We start from the raw sequence: 12951 nt of genomic DNA on the forward strand, positions 1-12951 counted from the left end.
ACTGCATCAAAGTATAATTTTCACAATTAAATAAAAAAAAATCTCGCGATCCACTAAAAAACAGTGCGCGAACCACCAATGGGTCGCAACCCACACTTTGAGAAAAGCTGGCCTAAAGGACATAATCGTGGGACATAAAACTTAAAGATTTCATTTCAAAGAAAAGTAACGGCGACTTACTTCGATTCACAGTTACGTAATATCTCGAAAATTACAATATAGTTGTATGTCAAATAAACTGTTAGTATATAGGTAATTACTTTTATACTTTTTAAGTTTATATCCGAGTAAATACATTATGTTATGTTTTATTTATAAAAAATATAAAATAATATTGTGTAAGTAACATGATGCAAGGAAGGGGAAGGTAAAAATAAAGGTAACGACGTTCGATGACTAACTTCTTCTAGGTTGCTGTATCAATTTTTATTATTTTTGGTACGACTGGCACAATTTCCGCAAGTGGGAAGGAATGGGGTGACAAAAATAATCAGAAACGCCCAATATTATAGTCCAGAAGGTATAAAGTTGTCGACTTCCCGCGCTAGGACCTGTTCGTCACTGGGGATGTGGTAAGGAGGTAACCAATCACCATCCTTCAGATTTGCCTAACTTACTCATCGCAAGGTCATTCAGTCGAAACCGCCTACTGCGCTCAGCGAGCCACGAGTAACCAAGTTGGCAACTCCGCATAAACGTCATTACAACTTTTCGCGGGAAGTCAACGACGTTATACCTTCCGTACTATAGTCTTCAATCTATAGTTTCCGGGCTGACTGAGTGACTAGTAACAATATCTATGCCGTTTAAGTCGATCAACATAGGAGAGAGAGAGAGAGAGAGATTGTGTGGAAAGTGGCAGACGTGAAAATAATCGAAAATGACTGGTACTGTACTGACCAATCCTTAGTCTTCCTGTTCACTAAATGTATAGTGACACACCTGATGCCCTTTAAGTCAGAATTCATCGCACGTAGTCGTGGGGGTGAAGTATGGGGTGGGATGGGGCTGGCATGTTAAAATAATCGAAAACTACTGATATTATAATGTTCAATTCATAGTTTTCCGAGTCACTGAGATGAATAGTGGCAATTCCATTCCCATTCATTTCCCACCAGTATGGGGGTTTGTAAGGGGATGATATGTAAAAATATTCGAAAACGACCGATAATGTAGTGCCCAATTCATAATTTTCGGAGTCGTTGAGATGAATAGTGAGAATCAAGATTACCTTTAAGTCCAAATTCATCCCCTCATGTTTACCGTGTTCAAATATTTTATAAAACTGTTTTCCCCGTGTGAATAACGGGCATATCAGCTAGTTTACATATAAAATATTGCAGTTTCTTAAAAAAGTTACACGTAACACTGTTAAATAGCTGTACCATCATGCGCCGCTATTATATAACTGATTGACGCATTACAATACGTCCCTGAGGATGTTTTAAGGGATACCGGTCTGTATCAGATGATTTAGAAGTTGCCATATCTAAATGAAATTACATTTTTTTTTTTTTTCGAATTGATTTTGATAAATTGATATAACATCTATAGCAAAAGAAACACTTTGTGAATTAGTTAATATATATTTTAGAAATGTGTGAGCCTCGGATCGAACATCGAAGCTATACCAACTGTGGTTTGTATTTTATATATTGAGTAAAATTGATCTTTCAAATAATACGATGTACAGTTCCATGAAAAAGAGTAGCCGAAATTATTGGGTGAAGCCTCTTTGTATATGTATTGGGGAAATGATTCTAGTGTTTGTTTTTAAAATAGCCCTCTACGAAACATGATGATTCTAATAATATAGAAATAAATATAGAAAGTGAATACAGGTATAAATAATATAAGGATATGTGATGAGTATATGTTAATTATAATGCGTACTATTGATGAAGAGGCTGTTAAAGAATAATTGAATTGATCTTCATTAAACTATATATATTAATATCCTGTTCTATTGAAAATGCATCATCAAGTTGATATTACAAGGAATCGTAGGCTGCCATGTACGTCTGCTATGGAAAGAAGAGAGGATAGTATTCTTTACTGTGGGAGTTTCCATCCACACAACGAACCTGATATATGAGAATTCCTAGAGGCGCTGTAAACAATAAGTATTGGAGAGCTCTGCTCTCAATTTTTATTCAACTTTAAATCTTTACAATTCATTACTTTGGACAATTTTATTATTTGTTACAATTTTAATATATTATATACATTTTTAATATGTTAATGCGCCGCTTATCCTTCTATATTATTACATTAATAGTGTGATAAACAATTTCATTTAAAACAGGCAATTCGGCCATCTTGGCTCGTGCCATTTTAGTACATTTACTTATTTGAAACAATTTATAATTAAAAACAAATATAGTGATATAGTCCACAAGGCCCTAATGGCTGGGACTTCCTTTATAAATCTCCCGTAAGGGAGGTGAAAGAAAGAAAGAAAGAAAAGAAAGAATTCCTAGAAATTGTAATCAACCTTCTTCTACACTATTGTGAAAGTGGGACTTTCTATCTTTGATATTTAGCTCATTCATTTAGGCATATGTCGGCCAGATGTGATCCAGCATTTATTATTTTTTTTAAAAAATGTTACTTCCTGGTAAATTTTGAGTACTTATTTTAAACTAAGGTTAATTTTGGTTAGGTTACATTAAGATACGTCAGGTTAGGTTAGGTTAGGTTTGCTTCCTTATTTATGCCTTTACAGGATCCCGCCATAACTCAAAACGGTCAAACTTCAATTTGTGTATTCCTACACCCATACGTATTATTCCGCGAAGAGTCTACCACATATTTCATACAACCCGATTGCACACACTAATTTTCGATTACTCACACTTCAATTACCTTTTCGTAACATGGAATGATTTCTCCTGTACACATTCTGTATTTTACCTTATTCTGGCCTCCATCTGTTCGATATAACCCTTCATTTATATTGTGTATTACTTTTCTCTTTCCTCTTGAATGAAATGGAAGTTTTAATGGTTTGATTTCACTAATATCTTATTCTAGTCTATTTAAATGACCCTTCTTCATAAAAACTATATTTTGAATTAATTTAAATATAGGATAATCAGATTTCATTTAAGTAATATTACATTTATATATAATACAAATTTAGTATTTTGATAAAGCAAAGGACGTTTAAACAGGACGTTTAAACTTTTTCGAAAATATAAAAACGAGAATTTTTCGGAAAACGATAAACGAAAAATTTTCGAAAAATGAAAAACGAGAAACGAAAAACGAAATTTTTTTCAAAAAAGCGAAAAACGAAAAATGAAAAAAAAATGAAATTTCCGAAAATCGAAAAACAGATTTTTCGAAAAAGGCCATCCCTACTAGACACCTGACATATGGCCAGGGAATTCTTTGCAGAAGAAGAACTCTTCAAAACATCTGCGCTTACCATAGACATCTGTCAGATAATTAAGCTGAAACCGGTTTAAACCAAGATATAATAATAATAATAATAATAATAATAATAATAATAATAATAATAATAATAATAATAATAATAATAATAATAATAATAATAATAAATGGGACAATAAAACAAAGATTTTGTAGGTATTATAGATATTCCATACCATTTAGGAATTTACAAAAACTGCTTATGGAAAATTTAAGTAACAAAATTTCATGGAATAGGTCTACATTACTTACATAAGTCAGGAGATTACTGTACATTAGTTGACAGAGAACAACTAGAAGTAAAAGTATAAATAGTTTTAAAATTCTTTCTTAATAGTTTCTCTATTCTTTCAATTTCAATATTATGCTCTATTAAAATAGTAGAGATTGATTGAAATAAAATTTAGTGTGCACCGAGGCTATATAAAACGTGAACGTAATCCGAACCCTGCTGTGAGGTGCTAGGTAGCCAGAGCCGAAACTACTGTTTACCTAAGAACACCAACACAAAATAAAAAAAAAAAATATATAAAGGAGAGTGGCTGGGAATATTCAAATTAACTGCAATATTTGCATAGAATGCAAAATACAAACTAGGTAAATGATTTATTCCCTCTTGGAGATATGGTTCTCTCCTGTAAGGGCCGCCACTCCCTTATGAAGTCGGTAGAGCAATATTATTTATGTTTTGTGGAACAGCAGATCTCAGGGCAATCTGCATAACAGCCATACTCCAAGATGCTACAATAGTGAGATAGTTATATATTTCAAATAAGGTTAAAAAAAATTTTTTTTAATCTGACAATAAAAATTTAGGTAGCAGACTGTATGTTATCTCACTATTTCATGACTGTTATTTGGTTCCTTGGGCAGAATTCTCTCTGAGCCCCATACAGAGAGGTGGTCAAACATACACAATCAAAGGGAAAATGCCTCCTTGTATCACACTCCTGAAAACAAAACATATCATTAGCACAGGTACTCACCATACAGCAAATTGAATACACAGTTGTTCTGGTAAGAGCTGACAGTTTTATTTTCCACAATGGAATCAGGAACATAAAATAGGATGAATGTGTTGATATCCAAACTTCGATACACTAATAATTATCACCATTTCGTAGTGCACTACACACACACTTTTTAGAAATATAGATATACTTGATAATTTTAACACACTAAAAATAACAAAAGGAGAAGGAAGGATGAACCTGAAGTTATAAAGGTCTGTCTGACCTTTCAAAAAGAAAGAAAAAAAATTATATATAGAGATATTTACAAACATTCTTTATCTCCTCATAATTTTTGAGTTTCTTGTCTCTAACAGTTCTAGAGGAGTGAGGTATTCCACTGAAACATATTTTAATATCTGTGATATAAAAACACAGATTGAAGATAAAAATAAACACAATTTAATATACTGGTTCACTGTTCCGATATTCACATGCTGTTCACAAGTTCTATGTTGTATGACACGGTGTCCTCCTAGATTCCCATTCCATTAACAATGAAAAATGTTCGGTAGTAGATATGGTAAGCTGGACCTCACACGTTCAATGAAGGAACTTTTAGTAGCTCCTATTACCAAGCAAAATATAATTGCTGAAACCTTGTACTAAATGTCCAAGGACAGGCACAGCTTAGAGACGTTACTGGCCTAGGTTTTTATATCTCTAACTGAGATATCGTAAAGTATGTATTTCTTTCATGTTTAAAAAAAACTGGGTCTTCCCATATTAAAATTGGGAGGTGCAATGAGATTCAAATTATGTTGTCTCTATTGAGCGTCCATAGCACTCAGAGAATGAACAATTAGATACTGGAGATTTCACTTTTAATCTTCCATTGTCACTATATGTAATAAGCACCACTGATGACAAACTGCAGATATGTGTAGGTCTTACACATTTTTTTGTAATATGATTATAGCTTCGTATAAAAAACTGAGTTCTGCACACTCGCGTATTCAGTTGTTCACAGGACAAATCCAGGGGAGCCGGAAAACAACTTGCTCACACCTCGTCCTGGGTATCGAACACTATGTTAGTGAAGTCAGGTGACTTCCTTTGAACCGAAAAACTATATGTTGTTGCTTCACAAATCTGAATTGAACTACTCCGTTCTCTCAGGAAAACGAGTATATGTTTCTGGCAAGAAACAAGGAAACGAAGAAACTCGCTTCCTCAAGCAACCTTTGACAAAAGGTTCTCTGCCCTGAGGCGATTTGCGTGTGGTCCGACCTGCACAATGTACTTGTTCAGTCACTATCCGTAGCCAAATTCACCCTTTCTTGGCTGACACGTGCTGCCCCTACACTGAGCAACGGCCATCACTGAACTTTTTGCTCGCAGCAGAAACTATGAAAGTTTTTCGCACACTTTTGTTTTTCTTCACTTGTTAAATACAAATAAAATTTAGAAACATATGATATTATACATCAAAATAAAGGTAAACATACAAAGAATACATATTTATACCATTTATGAACTGTCATCTCTCCCAGAAGCAGCAGTACACCCAATTTCTGTCGCTGTCGTTCAAAAACTGTCTGCTACTAATGCAGCCATGTTTGCTTGGAGAAAGATTGAAGGAAACATCTTTGTTAAGTATTTATTTTTCACAAATACAAGATCCAAGTGTCTTGTTCGATAAGGGAAACACGCTGTTAAAATAAATCAGAATTTTGTGCGGTATTTCCAAGAACGTGTTTAGCTTGGTACGTAAATATTAATATTAAACACAGAAAATAAGTCAAATCAGGGTATACATTTTCAAATTGGTGTTGCATTTCGGGAACTAAGTAAAAGGCTCGCTGGCCAGGTTACTGGTTTCTGGTGAGAAGGGGGGGAGGAAATGACGCTTGAACTCGGTGCATTGGAAATCACACCTTTAGAAAGCTAAAATTTCGCATGTAGAAGCGAAAAAGTTTATGGCTTTTGAAATAATACAAACGCTCTGTTTCAACACACTGTATCAAACTCAGTGTAGATTCACCAAGGAAGTTCGTGGGTTACTTCCTGTATATAAAGATACTTATTTTGTTCCAATTCTGGTAATTTCTTTCCATGTTGAGTTGTGAGAGACCTCCCATCTAGTAGTCTAGGCGACAGCAAGTCGGGGGGAAAAAAAAACTTCTCTCAGCGCAAGCTCTCTTCCAAGCGTTCTGAAACTCATGTATGATTCCAATAGAATCTTCTCATTTCCTATTAAATTAATCCTTCATCTCTGCTTTTAATATCATTCCTTCCATCATCCCCTGTAAACTATACATTATGCAACGACGCAGTAAATTATGCAACCCATTTATACACTATATAATGCCTATAAATGTAATAAACACAAATGAAATAAATACAATATAATACAATATTGTATTAATATTTACGTACTATGCTGGTGTTTCACACTTCATTACTAATAATATTAAATTAATATGCACAGAATATGCTAATGTTAAGAAATTAATTAAACCACAACATCCATTAATATTTACATATCAATATGCAAATGTGCCCCTCATCTGCATTTCGATATGCAGATGATGGAGAAGACCATCGGCCTTCTACAGTAATTTCCCCCCTATGATTCTAGGTGCTGTACTTTCTAGTACAGGACGTAGATCATACGGAGGGCACATTTTTCGTTCCTGAAATATTCTAGGTACACAATACATCCAAGGTAAGAAAAAAAAATCAAAATTAAAAACACAACAAACATAATAAATGAAAATCAATACGCAAAAGCTAAATAAGAGAAATCAGTATTCCCTGAGTTACATAAACATACATGACATAAGTTCCCCTTACATACACTTACACTAATACACTAGATCACTGAAATATACTCTAACACTAACACTATATACACTTTTTGTCAAATCCGGATAGGTGATGCTGAGATGTGTGAATTGTTTCATCTCTTTCTTCTTCTTCTTCAGTGGTAGTTGGAACAACGGATGGAGAACTTCTGAGTTTTCATTCGGGAACATCTATCAGATTGTAGTTGACAATGAAGGAACGCAGTTCCTTTACGTTCCGTGGTGTCCTAAGATCTAACACCGCCTTCACTTTCGCCGGATCTTTACCGATACCGGATTGCGAAAGATGGAAACCAAGTATGTTCAATGATTTTCTCGCAAAATTGCACTTTTTCAGCCTGAGAGTTAGGCCGCCCGCAGTGAGTAAACCCAACACTCTGTCGAGGTGTACTAAGTGATCATCGAAGCTCCTGTCGGCTAGAATTAAATCATCTACATAAGCGCCGCAGTACTCTCTAGCTTCTGATCCAATCAGCATATCTAATGCTCTTGCGCAAGAAGCAAGGCTTTGTTTTGTTCCAAACGGAAGTTTTTGAAAAACATACGAAATGCCTTCATGTAGGAACCCAAGATATTTCTGGTCACTTTCTTTCACTTTAATCTGTAAAAACATCTCGGTTGCATCTACACAACTAAACCAAGAGTTGTCGCAAATATCTTGGAGAACAGATAGGGGTGGCATAGGTATGTCGGAGAGATCCCCTGAAATTTTGGCCAGAGCTCTTCCATCTATACAAACTCGAATACGTCCGTCACTCTTCGGCGTCACTACCAGAGGGTTTATATAAGCTGTAGGCATCTTCTTGATCACACCCCAGGCTTCCCAACGCGAAATTTCATTCGATACTAAATTCCTAAATTTCTTTGGGTAAGGATACAATTTAGTTTTTATGGGACGTTCGTCCGTTACTCCAACCTCGTGCTCGTAGTTAGCTATGCAACCTGGCTTGATATCAAAAAGCGCCTGGTGCTTTAAAAGAACAGCTTTCAAACTCTCTCTTTGTGAGGCTGAGAGATCTGAGTAGTTCGAGACAAAATCTTCTATATCTGAATGGGAGGCACGTGTGTTCACTTTCAACCACTCTTCTGGTGGGAATACATGAACTGCCATTTCTTGGGCACTTGGGAATCTACCATCATCCAAGTTCGGGGCACGAGCAGCCTTTTCTCTGCAGGTCTTATGCTCATTCTGTGCGCTAACCCGTATGGCCTTCCGTCCTTCATCTGACGGGGAAAAATTACATTCAAAAGTATCTAACTCATCTATGAAACTATATGGTTTCTCGCACTCTCCATTCAATTCTAAACAACGAACTACTAGATCCTCAGTCTCGCAATCTACTGATCTAAACTTGACTTCTACATCATGAGGATGTTTGAGATGTAGAAGGCCGGTGTCATAGTCTAACACGGCACGAGATTCTGTAAAGAAGTTGGAACCTAAAATCAAAGATCTGTTCAGACCTGAAATAATGATGCCTAATGTATGAAATTCCTTCCCATGTATCTGAATGACTAACAGCGTCTGGCCTATGATCGTCGCTGATTTACCTCCGAAAGCAGACGTAACCCGTATATTCTTAGCACTCAAAAATGCGGGTGTGGGGTGGCTATTTGAGACGGAGTCCCAAATTTCTTTTGAAATGGCGGAGCAAGTAGCCCCTGTATCTAATAAAGAATTAACTTCCTTTCCAAACAAAAGTACATTAATCTCTGGCAGTGAAATGACGTTATTACTGGGTAGTTCTTCATTACTTGAATCAAATAAATTCTGAAAAATGCCATTGGCCTCTTCATACACAGCCCTATCTAAATCGATGTGTTCTCCAGTCCTACTTAACAAGGTTAACTTATTTTTGAACATGCCTTCACTGAAATGCTTCTTTGCTTTAATTTCTATACAAATTTTACAATTTTCTTCTTCTTTTCCTTCTACATTTTCAAAAATTTCTTTAACTGCGGTTTCACATGTATTTTCATATAAGTGTATATTTTCTACATTTTCTTCTAAATTTCGCACATACTTGGAATTTACATTTGTCAACTCAGATGTACTCGTATTCTCCATAGCCATCGTACCGTTGTTCCAAGCACATGCGGACAATCCTCAGTCTCTGGGAGCAGAAGAAGAGGATTGGTTACTCCTGGTAATGTTATGGTTTTGGCTGGTAGGAGGAGGCGCCCGGTCATAGTGTTCCAACAGCTGGATTTCCTGGTCCTCGTGACGGAAGGAATTTCCCTGTGGTCTATCCGTTTGGCGCATTCCTCCCCTCCTACCGCGGGCTTCACGAACGTTGTTGTTGTGAGAGGAGTGGGAGTTCCCCCCACGTGACCAGCCAGACGACCCACTTCCGCTGCTCTGGTGGCGAGGCGGGGATCGCTGGTGGTTGTTTTGGTTCGTGTTTTGATGTCTCGTTCTCTGATAAGGACGCTGGTTTTCTCTCGTTCTATTCTTTTTACGAGCAGCGTGCTTACCACTGTGGCCAGAGGGGTGATTGTCCTCATTTTCCACGCTCACTTGGAGCATGTTGACCCCTTTCCTCTGGTTACCCTGGAAAAACTGGTCGCGATTCGTCATCGACGACTGCAGTTCCTGTACTAGATTTAAAAGTTCTACTATTGTCTTTGGGCGAGAAGAGACTATCGCCCTAAATAGCCAGTTCGGGAAATGACGCGGAAGTACCTTCAGTAACGTAGCATCAGACATTCTAGGCTCTAATATGCTATTTTTGTGTAACAAATCCAGCAGATATTCTGCGGGGGATTTGTGTACACGATTGTCGAAGTGGGAGGTGAGAATAGTAGCCCGTAGGTTTGCCAGCCGCTCTTCGCTGAGGTGACACTGTTTGAAGTTTTGCACAAAATCTTCGTAAGTGTGGATTTTGTTCCTGTTAACTTGAAACCACTGGTAACAAGTATTCCGAGTTGCTCGCGGTATGAAACTGAGCCTCATCTCGTCCGGTACTCCAGTGACCTCAAAGTACCGGTCGAGATCTTGGAGGAAGTTATACGTTTCAGTCTCAGATTCATTTCCAGCATACACAGGTAAGGTAACGTCCATGTGTATGAGACCAAAGGCTGTTGCGAGATGCTGTCTCGTCTCATGATTACATGAGCGAGACGTCGACGGGACAGGTTCTGTCTCGCGGGAAGTAGCGAGGTTCCCAGGTTGAGAACCAGGCAGATCGCGACTCGAGATGTCGTTCGTAGATGGCGGTCTTTCTTGTGTGCCGGAGACAGAGATGTTAGCGAGTCTCCCTTCTATCACCTCGCTTGTCTCCTTCTGGATGGAGCTCTTCCACTCCTCCATTTTCTTCTCGAGTTGTGCACACACGTCATGAACGGTCTCTTGCATCTGTTGGATGCTACCGTTACATTCCGACCTGATCTCATCGAGTGGCGTTTCCTGCTCTAGTTCCCCCCGGATCCTGGCTAGTTGGGAAGCGAAATTCACTTCCACTCGCCTGACCTGATTATTCAGAGTAAGTGTGGTCTGTTCTACACGAGACGAGACCTGTCTAACACTCTCAGAAAGCTCTGAGTAATTCTCTTCTAATCTCTTAGTGGTTTCCGTGACACGAGAATTGAGATCTTCCCGAGCGCCTTCAATCTCCCCCCTCAGCTCTACAGTAGTGATTTCAAGTCGCTCCGTCAATTCCCGTTCACTCTGCTCCAGTCTTGATGTCATGGATTCTAACCGCATTTCAAGACGAGCATTGACCGACTCTATAGCCTTTTCTACGCCCTGTGAGTTTTCCTCTAATTTCTTTTCTAACTTCCTTTCTAAACTTTGTGCGTTTTTTACTAACTTACTTTCTAAAGTTTTCACATTCTCCTCTTGTCTTCTCGTGCTTTCCTCTAGTTTTGCTTCTAACTGAGTTGCTTTTTCTTCTTGTCTCCTCGTACTTTCGTCAAGTTTGGAGTTAAAATCTTCCCGTATACTTCTACTATTTTCTTCTAATTTTTTCTCTAATCCCTGAAAAAGCTCACTTAGCATGGCAGCTAAATTTTCATTACTTCCCTTAGAGCTACATGCAATTTTGGCTGGGCTAACACTTGGTTCTGCAAATTCTGTGGTTACCTCCCTGTCCTCCCTACTGGGGACTGGCGGAACGGTATCCACCGCATCAGCGTCTCCCACAACGCTGACCGGACGCTCGCTAGCGCTCTGCGCGTCATTTTCACTATTCTCTTCGGAGAGCTCCCCAGCTCTCTGAGCGAACTCTTCAAATACAAACTCGGTGTCCATATTTCTTACTCTTCGAGCCTGTGCTCGCGTTAACACCATTTACAAATATAAACGGAAATACAAAGTTTCTTCCCCCCAAAGTTCTAAAAAAACTGAATTTTCGAAACACAGAAATGGTGATCAAAATATTCAAGACACAAATAAATTTCAACACACAAGACACCTACGTTCTTGGAAATTTTTCGGGAAGAGAAACAAAACATATACCGAAATTTTAAACCAACTGTATGTTGACCATTGGTATATAAAATATACTTCATGCCCTTTACGCTGATGGCGCCAAGTTAATTTTTGGCGCAAAAGCGTGAAGTATCGTGCCCCACGCTGGGCGCCACTTTTATTTGTGAGGTGCTAGGTAGCCAGAGCCGAAACTACTGTTTACCTAAGAACACCAACACAAAATAAAAAAAAATATATAAAGGAGAGTGGCTGGGAATATTCAAATTAACTGCAATATTTGCATAGAATGCAAAATACAAACTAGGTAAATGATTTATTCCCTCTTGGAGATATGGTTCTCTCCTGTAAGGGCCGCCACTCCCTTATGAAGTCGGTAGAGCAATATTATTTATGTTTTGTGGAACAGCAGATCTCAGGGCAATCTGCATAACAGCCATACTCCAAGATGCTACAATAGTGAGATAGTTATATATTTCAAATAAGGTTAAAAAAAAATTTTTTTAATCTGACAATAAAAATTTAGGTAGCAGACTGTATGTTATCTCACTATTTCATGACTGTTATTTGGTTCCTTGGGCAGAATTCTCTCTGAGCCCCATACAGAGAGGTGGTCAAACATACACAATCAAAGGGAAAATGCCTCCTTGTATCACACTCCTGAAAACAAAACATATCATTAGCACAGGTACTCACCATACAGCAAATTGAATACACAGTTGTTCTGGTAAGAGCTGACAGTTTTATTTTCCACAATGGAATCAGGAACATAAAATAGGATGAATGTGTTGATATCCAAACTTCGATACACTAATAATTATCACCATTTCGTAGTGCACTACACACACACTTTTTAGAAATATAGATATACTTGATAATTTTAACACACTAAAAATAACAAAAGGAGAAGGAAGGATGAACCTGAAGTTATAAAGGTCTGTCTGACCTTTCAAAAAGAAAGAAAAAAAATTATATATAGAGATATTTACAAACATTCTTTATCTCCTCATAATTTTTGAGTTTCTTGTCTCTAACAGTTCTAGAGGAGTGAGGTATTCCACTGAAACATATTTTAATATCTGTGATATAAAAACACAGATTGAAGATAAAAATAAACACAATTTAATATACTGGTTCACTGTTCCGATATTCACATGCTGTTCACAAGTTCTATGTTGTATGACACGGTGTCCTCCTAGATTCCCATTCCATTAACAATGAAAAATGTTCGGTAGTAGATATGGTAAGCTGGACCTCACACGTTCAATGAAGG

This window comes from Thermobia domestica, chromosome 10 (assembly GCF_964235325.1).
Source record: "Thermobia domestica chromosome 10, izTheDome1.hap1.1, whole genome shotgun sequence".
NCBI classification, from domain to species: domain Eukaryota; kingdom Metazoa; phylum Arthropoda; class Insecta; order Zygentoma; family Lepismatidae; genus Thermobia; species Thermobia domestica.